The sequence below is a fragment of the Saccoglossus kowalevskii genome, chromosome 17, assembly GCF_978046115.1.
Source record: "Saccoglossus kowalevskii chromosome 17, keSacKowa6.1, whole genome shotgun sequence".
NCBI classification, from domain to species: domain Eukaryota; kingdom Metazoa; phylum Hemichordata; class Enteropneusta; family Harrimaniidae; genus Saccoglossus; species Saccoglossus kowalevskii.
Window position 1 is genome coordinate 12,455,775 of NC_140657.1, and position 10,252 is coordinate 12,466,026.

At 37.7% G+C, this 10,252-nt stretch overlaps 1 long non-coding RNA gene across 1 annotated transcript; it reads left to right on the forward strand.

The window, feature by feature from the left end:
• The first annotated feature begins 4,974 nt into the window (after positions 1-4,974).
• Positions 4,975-6,819, forward strand: LOC146732642 (uncharacterized). The gene is made up of 2 exons (XR_014926757.1): positions 4,975-5,189; positions 6,169-6,819. It is a non-coding gene; the product is annotated as an uncharacterized LOC146732642 (long non-coding RNA).
• Positions 6,820-10,252: the final 3,433 nt, after the last annotated feature.

The window sequence follows — 10,252 nt, forward strand, 5'->3', positions numbered from 1 at the left end:
ACATTGACTCTTGGCATCGGTGTTTTATTGCCACCATCAGTGTATATGTCCCAAAAAATAATTTTAAAATTATACACACAAGTAATCTCAAGACTATATACATATTCAAAATTAGCCTTTGCTTAAATTTTGTCTGATATGTCTGTTATTGAAGCTCGCTTAAAGCGCGGTGGTCGTCGCGCAGCGCGTGTTTGAATTTAATGTAAATAAACAATGTATTTTACACGCGTTGTATACGTCGCTATGAGTCCCATATCGAACAGAACGCGGCACGACGACTGTCGCCCTTTAAAATGCTTTGTTGAGTTTCACGAAATTCGAACATGGAACGATTTTAAGTGTTTTAATTGATATAAGTAACAAAAAGTATCAGAATACTACCGTATACGTAAAACTAAGAAGTGTAGTTAAATTGCTGTTATTTCATTGTGTTGTGTGTGTGTGTGTCCTACTATATCTGAATAAATTACTATCTAAACAGAAAAAATGCTATACTGTAAAATACTTCAAGTTTATTTTCGATTGGAATTTATTTTCGCTTTTAAAAATAAAATCAAGCAAATATACATTTTTCCTATATTTTATGTTCAACTCTTCAAAAGTGAGTGAAAATAAACTCTATTCTAGTAAAAATTAAGTATTTTACAGTAGTCAGTTCCCCGAATGTTCAAAGTTGAAAATATATGTTAACTACTGGGCATTTTAGCCGTTATTAATATATATATTTTTTTGTTTTTATTTCAGACTTCAAAGTTATTGCTTAATTTCGAAATTATTAAAATAATCCATGATTCCCCATTTAAATATTTTGTTTAAAAGTTGTCAAAAACAGTTGACAAATGATACAAAATAAAATATAAGTAACAGTTTAAAATCCTGAAACTGCTCAAAATTATTGAGCTTGCATATATTTTAACAAGACAGTTATATAATCCGGCAGTATTGGCGAATTATCCGAACCGCAAGCAATGTGAATAAAAGATCTTACTAGATTTGTTGATATTTGTTTATTTTTATTCTTTAAATTATTCATTCATTTATTTGTTGTTGTTTTTTTTAAATATGAATGAAAAGAAAAAAAGTTCAATAATCGTACTTTAATCAGATTGAACCACACATAACAAAGATACAATGAGCAAATGAACTAAATTGTTGTTGACAAGCAAACTAACCCAAACTAACCCCTACAATACGGGCACATGTGATATTGAATGTGGTCGTTGATGGCTGACATCTTTTCTGGATATTTCGAGCAATGGCTCTTCGCACCTACATCCGGATACGAAGTTTGAACTACTGGGATTACCGGAAGGACTGTGAAAGACCAAATATAATACGAAATTCTATATATCGCCCTCAACGTCGGAACTCGTGAAACAAATGAACGTACGCCACTCCACAGTGTCATCATACACGTTTTTACCTTAACGTATTGATTACAATACATTTACACGTCAACGCTCCATTACAGTGGTGCAAACATATTTGTGACATGGAAACATTCAGTTTTTAGGTAGAAAACATGAATAAAAATTGAAAAATTAAAAATAAAAATGTTGTTATTAAACAGAAAAATTACCATGTCATGTTATGCGTTGTTTGTGCTCAATCCCCCATGATTCTCCGTTATTTGAAATACGTCACTCAACAACGCCGAGAACCACCATCAAAGGAAAACGGAATCAGCCTACTAAAGTTGTGTTGCGTGAGGAGTTTCACAGAGCGTCAATTATCGCTGCCAGATTGAAAACGGATGTCTTATTGGTTTCGTTTCCAGTCTTCTAGTCAATGAAACTCGTAGTTATATTTAATTGTTTGCTCACTGTGGACGGACAATCTGAATAAAATCTGATGTAGTGTACGGACTTTAATTATTTTGGCTATAAACTTATTTTTATTTTATTTTTTATTATTTTTGTTATTTTCCTTTGATTTTGTGATTTTTTTTGAATTCCGCATACCTTGTTGGCTTTCGCAATTACCAAAACTTCAAAAAATAAATGCTATATCAAAATAAAATAAAATAAATATACAAAAAAAAACAAAGCTAGGATCTTATTTTAATCAGCTTGTGTGGAAGGAGTGATATTTACTGTGTTTAATTTTATCGGACTAAATATTGCAGCGTGATAAACTGGGTTTTAAATTATTGTGAAGGAACAACAAACTCTATCGTTAACTTGAAATATTCACTAGGCATAAATTAAGAGCATTAAGTGAAAATAAAATCCAGCGAATCATAAAGCCTGTACAGTAATTTGTTGAACCGTCCATGGAGAATTGTTTCATTACGCAAAAAACGAAGTAATTCGATACTTTGTCCGAAACATCTAGTAATATTGAATAATTACCAATTGTATTTACAAACCTTCTTCCATTTTCTATGTATTGTATTTATCAGCCTTAGCAGTTTTCATTAAAAAAAATCATCCCAAAGGCAAAAGTGTAACCACTATCGTGAAACGATGAAACTAAGCGTAGTATTACAATTACAGGTGGAGAGAATATATGAAACTAACCCACGGTAAATAAATGTTATGGTAAATTGTCTTCACCTCTGTTAAAAAAGCTCGAACACGAAAATAAAAACAATTGATTACAGCCATGCCCCCCCCCCAAACGCATGACGATTCGTATCATCTGGATTACGCATAGCTTCTCTGCGATTTACGCTCCGTATATCTTAAGCGTAGCTTGGACCCCCCCCCCCCAAAAAAAAATACATTTTGCTGGATCCACCACTGATCAATATGTCGGTGATTCGTTGCTAGCGAGTAAGCTTTTGTCTTTCGAATACAAATTTGCCGAATTAAGAAGTGTGTATTCACTGTGTCTGAGTGCTCCGTTTATATGTGCAACACAGTTTTCCGGAAGTTTAGCTTGTCACTTTGTGTTTGAGAAATTCTGACCCCAGTGGTAAACAACATAGTAAACGGATAAACCGACTTTACCTAGTACAGTGGTTCCAGTGTCTTTTTATCAACTGTTGGGATTATAAAATTCGTTAAACATGGGATTATTTTAAATCTGTCGTTGACATCCATTTACATATAGCGATTATTCGAGCTTACATCGCACCCAATGCCTTGTTCTAACAAATATGGTTGTAGTCATATAAATAATTTTATCAATTTCTGACAACAGATTCTATGATGTCATACCCATGATCCCTTGCTTAAGAATCAAGACGGTTGACTACATAACACCGATGAAAAGTTGAATATCTATAGAATGAAAACTTGTATAAAAAACTGTAAATAGCATTCTCCTACATTTGTGGAGCTTTTTCCTTAGGAGTCATTATGTTGTTTGGATTGATGTTTCCTTGAGCTTAAATACACTGAATTGAACTAGACTGAACCCCTGCACGCATTGTGGTATTGTGGTATATAAACGTACACAATTGGCCAATTGGCGAAGACGGTACAAGATTACTGTAAATGACACAGCACATTTCTTTGTAATTCTTTTCACAGGCGAGCTGAATACATCTATTGTGAAACATTGTATTTACGAGGCAGGTTAGTGACACACTTCTTAAGTATATCGGGAGCTTTTGGCCCCAAGTTGGCGACACTGGCCGATGATTTTAGTAGTCGTCAATTCGAATAGTGTCCATCCCACTGGTCAAGTCGTGAACTCAATCAGGAGAAAAAAAATTGGCGAAACAGGGGCATAACTGAATCCATTTTTAGCTCGCCTCCTCTGTACGAGTCCCAGACATATAGCCGAAAATAATGACCCACAGACTGATCAATACCAAATCCTACTAGACCTTCAATTTGATCATTAGATGGCTAGGCCAGCCTTCAAATTGTTGAAGTGGACATACGTTAACCGAGGTATTATGATATCTGCTATCTGTGTTACGCTTTCAATATCACAAGTTAACCAAAAGACCTTGTTAGACCACTCACAATGAGTGAGTCCTAAGTTATTTACGTATTCCATAAAGTAATGTACACGACTTTGTTTTTTACAGCAATGTTTACAAGTGTAAACCACATTTAGTTAAATACGTCTTGCTGTTGTGATATGGTCAAAGAAATAATTCAACTTTTCCCATAAAAATGTGTTACATATCCACGAAAATGACATGACTGGTATCTGTATGGTAAACTAATCGCACATCTCAAAATTTGATTTGGTAATATACGAGGAAAGAATCATTATGTAGTTCCAATTATTAGTAATTATTTGACTGTTTTTCTTCAAAAAAAATACTTTTTTGCAAAGATAAGATGATTACGTGTGTCCCAATTAATAAGTTGGTATACACCAAAGTCCATCTATCACATAGGGATAGAAGATAGGAGGACTGTGAATGCATTTTTGAAACTGGATTATCTGTGGTCCTATTTCATTGGTCGAATGTCCGCGAGGGACAACCTTTACACGATTTCTGCACATGTGAATACACGTTGACAATAGGTGAAGTCGCAGCTCTGACGTCTGACAGCAACTTCAACTTGTTTTGTGCTTCGAACCCTAAACCTTAAAAGACATATGTCTTTTAAGGTCTATGTTTGAACATGTATTGAAAATTAACGCGTGTCGTGCTAGAGACAATGCCCATCTCAAGACATACTCACTCACGCATATTTTTGGTAATATGTCCAACCATGCATATAAACACTAGAAGGTTTCACTTGTAGAACTCTGAAATGGTAGCATCGCGACGTCAAGGGTGCCTGAATATAAAAGTGCAAAACATGTTTTGTCTCAGGGTGCCCCAACCTGCATCCCTAATTGTGCAATCTTATAAAATGACGGCGCAATCCGGGGAATTTACTAGCAGCAACTATCATCACGTGATTCAATTGGGTCACACCTTTCTTACACCCCTGGAAGAGCTACGGTGTAAAGCTATTATAGTGTAATATTGGGCGTCCAGTGTTGTACGCAAACACTGTGGTCCGTATCTGCCATTGGCTATTGCACCTGTGACGTCACAGACCAGTGTCGGATCAAGCTATTGAAATCAATTTGTGCATACATGATTAGGCACCTTTCCCTCTGTGCCAAAAACACGACCTGAACACCCACCAAGGCAGCAACATACACATCACAAGGCACTACAATTTATAACTTGAATTTACCAACGTGCATTTCAAGACATATTTGCGAGATGGTTAAATTATTTGTAATTGCGATCGCCGTGCTGCTGGTCATTGTCCAGGCACTAACAGGTAAGGCATACACGCCGAGGGGAAGGTATTTATGTGTGTTTATTTATCCACGATCGATTGTGCTTTATTCAAGTTTTTAGATTCAAGTAAAACAAATAAGTGTTGCCTCGTAACGATGTATAAGTACACCGCACTTTTTTTCCATATACATGTATCACATTAACGGATAATACTAGTACGCACTATGGCGTTTAATCAGTGATATTTGAATAAAATCTGCGTGTATCGACAAATTCAGCTAAATTGTTCCCAGGTTTATTATCGGAGCCAGTTGTAATTTAATATGTATAATTGAAAATAATAATGCCAAACAGCGAACAATTTGATTGTCCAACCCAAGGTTGTAAGCGAAGGATTTTTGTGTGCGTGTTTAGTACTGAGAACAATACACAACAAAAGAATACACACACATTTCAAAAACAGACAACACAATAACCATTGTTATCTGTGGCTCAGCAGCAAATAGCGGTAGCAAAAAATGATGTTATTTGATATTCATTGCGAAAAATCAAACACAATTATTTGTTTAAATAAAATATTTCGTGGGTGCCGTTTAGCAAGGCAGGGAAGAACGTCTATATAATCAACAAACATTTAAACGTACCGTCGTACAAAATAATGTAATATTGATATACAGTAAACCATGTGAGGAAGATAAGTTATGATCGAGGACAATCTTTAAAATCGTGTTATTTTTATTACACGCAAGACACCAGACACGTTTTTGAACAACTGGGTCAAATAACTCATGAATATGTATTAGTAGGTATGTGATATATAAAAGCGAAGGCAGTGCACTTGAAAGCTGTGTGCTTTTAAACCATAGCCCCGACAGGGTACGTTGTCATGGTGACGCTGAAAGTCGAATGGCGAAGTTTACAATTGCTCAGAATTTCATTTCAGTTCTCATTATCGGGAAAAAAAATCAGAACACCTTCTGTATGTATACGCTTGCTATCACGTTTTCTTTTTTATGCAGTTTCGGCTAAGCTACGGATCCCACGTTCTGAGGGCGAGGCCGAGTCCGAGTCCGAAGACAGCGTTAGCTCAATGTCTGCGTCCATGTCTATCGTGGTGGCAGCGGTAACATGCACTGTCATTAACATGTTGCGGAACTGAACACCATGCCGATGTTTCTATGACAACACAAACCAGAAGAGTATATCACGTCATCTCGGAATCTGTCAACAGATTACTCTATATATTTATACGAGTTTCGATTAATCTTCCTGATCAGGAAACCCGTATTTACGGTTTAAACGTCTTGCCACCACTGTGTGTTAGATTTATTCCTGTATATCTAACAGACTGGATATTTTTTAAACTCTTTATTTAACATCCATCTTTTGTATTGTGCGTTTTGTAAAAAACTTTCGCAATTAAAATTATTTTTACTCTAGTTATTATTGATATTGTACGGTTATTGTGCTTCTGTGAGTAATAACGCCCTCGCTGGCGGATTTTCTCGAACGTAGTTTGCGTCCGATTGAATCCGTCGGCGAGGACGCAATACTATCACCGACCATGTCAGGCATTGAAGCATCAGTCTTGTTGTCTTAACTAGTCTGTTCACAGGGAATTAGAATAACTTGAGTAATATTTTTCAATAAAAAATAATCCCCTAAAAAAACTTGTTGCGGTTTTTTTTCTTTCACCCCTCCCCCTCTTATCACAAAGTCCGTTGCCGAAAATTTGGAGGATCTTTGCCGAGGATCTTACCTATGCGACTTCACATATCGTAAAATGTATTTGTAATTTCATCAATTTCAGTGCATCGAATGACCAGTCAAATTTTCGTTTAATTACATGCATTAATTGTACATTGTTAAGAGGTCCAGCCCGACACTCGATGAATCTTGATTCAAAAAATAATAGCGAAGAATACTCACATTTTTTCAAGTTGTCATATGGGCTGTATACGATAAAACCTAATGACAGACAGTCCAGACAACTATTGTATCGCAATAAACTAAAACACCCGTCCACGCACACTGCATAAATAAAAACGGTAAATGATATTATACTATTGTGGCCATTGGTGGCGCTTTGCCAATAAGAGTAGTAGTCGTAATAAATATAATAAAATGTTTCACATATTTTGGCACTTAAAGGGCTGTGGTCGTCGCGCCACGCATGCGCGAGATTTTAGACTCATATAAACAAATATGGCGACTTTGAATGTTGCGCAGACCAACGAATGAGTGTTGCGCAACAAACTGATACGTTATCTGATGATTGGAAGGTATCAAAGGAGTCACCGGCGGTAATTAGTGCACCTTGTACAATGTCAAAACTCGTACTCGTGATTTTCATTAGAAGAGCGCAATGGATTCTGGGGAAATTAATGTTTATCAACACAAATGTCGCACATGCGCGGCGCGACGATCACCGCCCTTTAACTATAAAGGGTGTATCTATCGCGGGGGGTGATGGGGCTCCCCGTCGTATACATGTTGAGTCACTTGTAACGCAAAATTATAAAACTTTAATATACCACACAGTGTAAATTCGAAATTGCACGGGTCGACCATAACATGTCAGAGTTCATAATTTACAATGTCTATAATTTGTCTCAGACTAGTCTGAGGATTAGTCTAGTGCATATGGAAACCCGTCTCTTTTTGTTACCGTCATCCAAATGGTATTTCCGGATTTACAGTTCCCTCAATGAAGCGAAGGGAGGTACGAAAATACGGACTTTGGCTGTCGAATATTAGCCCTGCGTACACTGCTGTGTGTACGGGGACGCGTTGATAGATGTCCCCACCACAGCCCTGCGTACCTCCATAGAGAAAGTACGGGACTTTGAAAAATATAATTTTTTTAATGAAATAACATGCCCAGGTACCAAAAATGATGATCGATCACCAGATATATCCAGAACTCCCAGTTCGGAGTCCAATTGTGGATGAAATCGGCTACTTTGCCCTAAAAACAAACACATTCTCTTGCGTGAATGAAATTAAAAATGGCGGCGCTTGGTGGATAATTTCTCCGGTACCTACGCGTTTACATTTTGTCCGTCCGCATTTTAAAGACATTTCAGTTTCAGATAACTTTGTAATGGTTGTTACGGATAACTATCGTCATTTCAACCGATTTCGGCTGGAAAACTACTATTTTTAACTTGCGCACCAATTACGGTGCGCTCCCTCCCGGACTTTGTCTATGGAGGTACGCAGGGCTGTGGTGGGGACATCTATCAACCGAACGCGTCCCCGTACACACAGCACTGTACGCAGGGCTAGTCGAATATGTGTTATCATCTAAAAAGTATATGGCTTGTGTGATATGCACTGTATTCGTAACTCTACTCAAAGGTCACGCGAGACTTTTGGCTTATCAGTACATGCATTAGCCAATATCTTTAATATTGATCTCATTCATAGTACATGGAGCTTTTCTAACGCCAAGATGGCCGCAGTCCAAATCAGAGACTTTGATCCCAACACCGACATGGAAGCCGTTTTAGAAATTTGGTACTCTTCGTCATTACAGACTGGGCCAATGACCCACGACATGCTAACCAAAGTCATGCCTTCGATGCGTGACCAATACCTGCCAATGGGGAAGAGTTATGTCGCTGAGAAACATGGTAGTATCGCTGGTTTCATCTCGATGGTCGATGGCTATCTCGGAGCACTGTTTGTTTCCACGGCGTGTCAGCGCCAAGGCATCGGAACAAGACTACTCGACCATGTTAGGAATCAACACGGGTCACCACTTATTCTTGAAGTATTTGAAGTCAATATGCTGGCCAGGAATTTTTACGCGAAGTACGGATTTCTGGAAATATCTAAGAAAAATGATGAGCATACGGGACTTCCAGCGGTTGTCATGCAGTTACCCTAGTCTGGTGAAAAATCCAACTTCTACCACGGGAGTCTAAGCCGCCAAACTGTTACAACTTGAACCACTGAGGTCAATGTGAACGATGTGTGTCCGAATAAATATGTATTGCAGTCACTCTAATATTGGCTTCTTTTGTTACCATGTGCTTTGAGGACAAGTTTGACTTGACATGACATCTTAGCGATTATTCATACAAACATCTATTCTCTTCAACATTTACTGAGTCGTCGGGATGCAATATACTGGTGAAATTACGCAACATTGAAAGCAAAACAAAATCGTTGTGCGCAGCGCCCTCTGGCTATAAAAAGGGTTCGATTTATAGAAAAATTGAGCCCACACAGTTTACGCGATTTCTGCATTTAGGGGTGAAATATGCAATAAATAAACAGACAGGGGTACTAAATCACTGGGCTCAAGAGAATTTGTTGAAGGAACGGGATTTACCTCCAAATAAATTTGTAAAACACAACGTGCTCGAACTGATCCAATTTCAACAACGGCGTATACCCGAGTGTCCCAGCATGCGTGCAAAACATGTGTTCCTGTCGGCCCTGCCCGAAAGCCTATTTACCACAAAATTATTGATTTGATACAGTAACTATGGCTTGAAATAACGCAGAATTTGGTCACGTGCTGAAACTCTGAAGATTTTCGGAAAGAACGTGTCCAGAATTTTTTCAGTATACCAGTCACTTTGATTTCCAGTATGTAAAAAAGGGTTTTATGTACTAGTAGTAAAAATAAAAACGGCACTCTCCGAACCCAAAGGAAATGTCCATAGACATTATCAGCCGGAGTTACATTTAGCGACAGAAGGTACCAAAAACCAATGCGGGTACTAATTCTGGTTGATGCGCTTAAAGCGCGGTGGTCGAATTCCATGTAAATAAACAATGTATTTTACACGCGTTGTATACGTCGCTATGAGTTCCATATCGAACAGGACGCGGCACGACGACTGCCGCCCTTTAATGACACTCATTATACCCCGTCTACTGAATTCTAAAGTGTGATTAGAAGCAATAACATGGGTTGTCTTCGGTCCCTGTAGAGAAATAAGAATACTGGTACGCATAAATGAAAAAATAAGCCACACACACATCCAATAACAATCAAACCAGACAATATTGTGTTCCATGTTTAATGCGTACGTAATAGCGAAGTACGTGGCGATCATGATAATTGTAACACGGGTCCGTCATTTGACC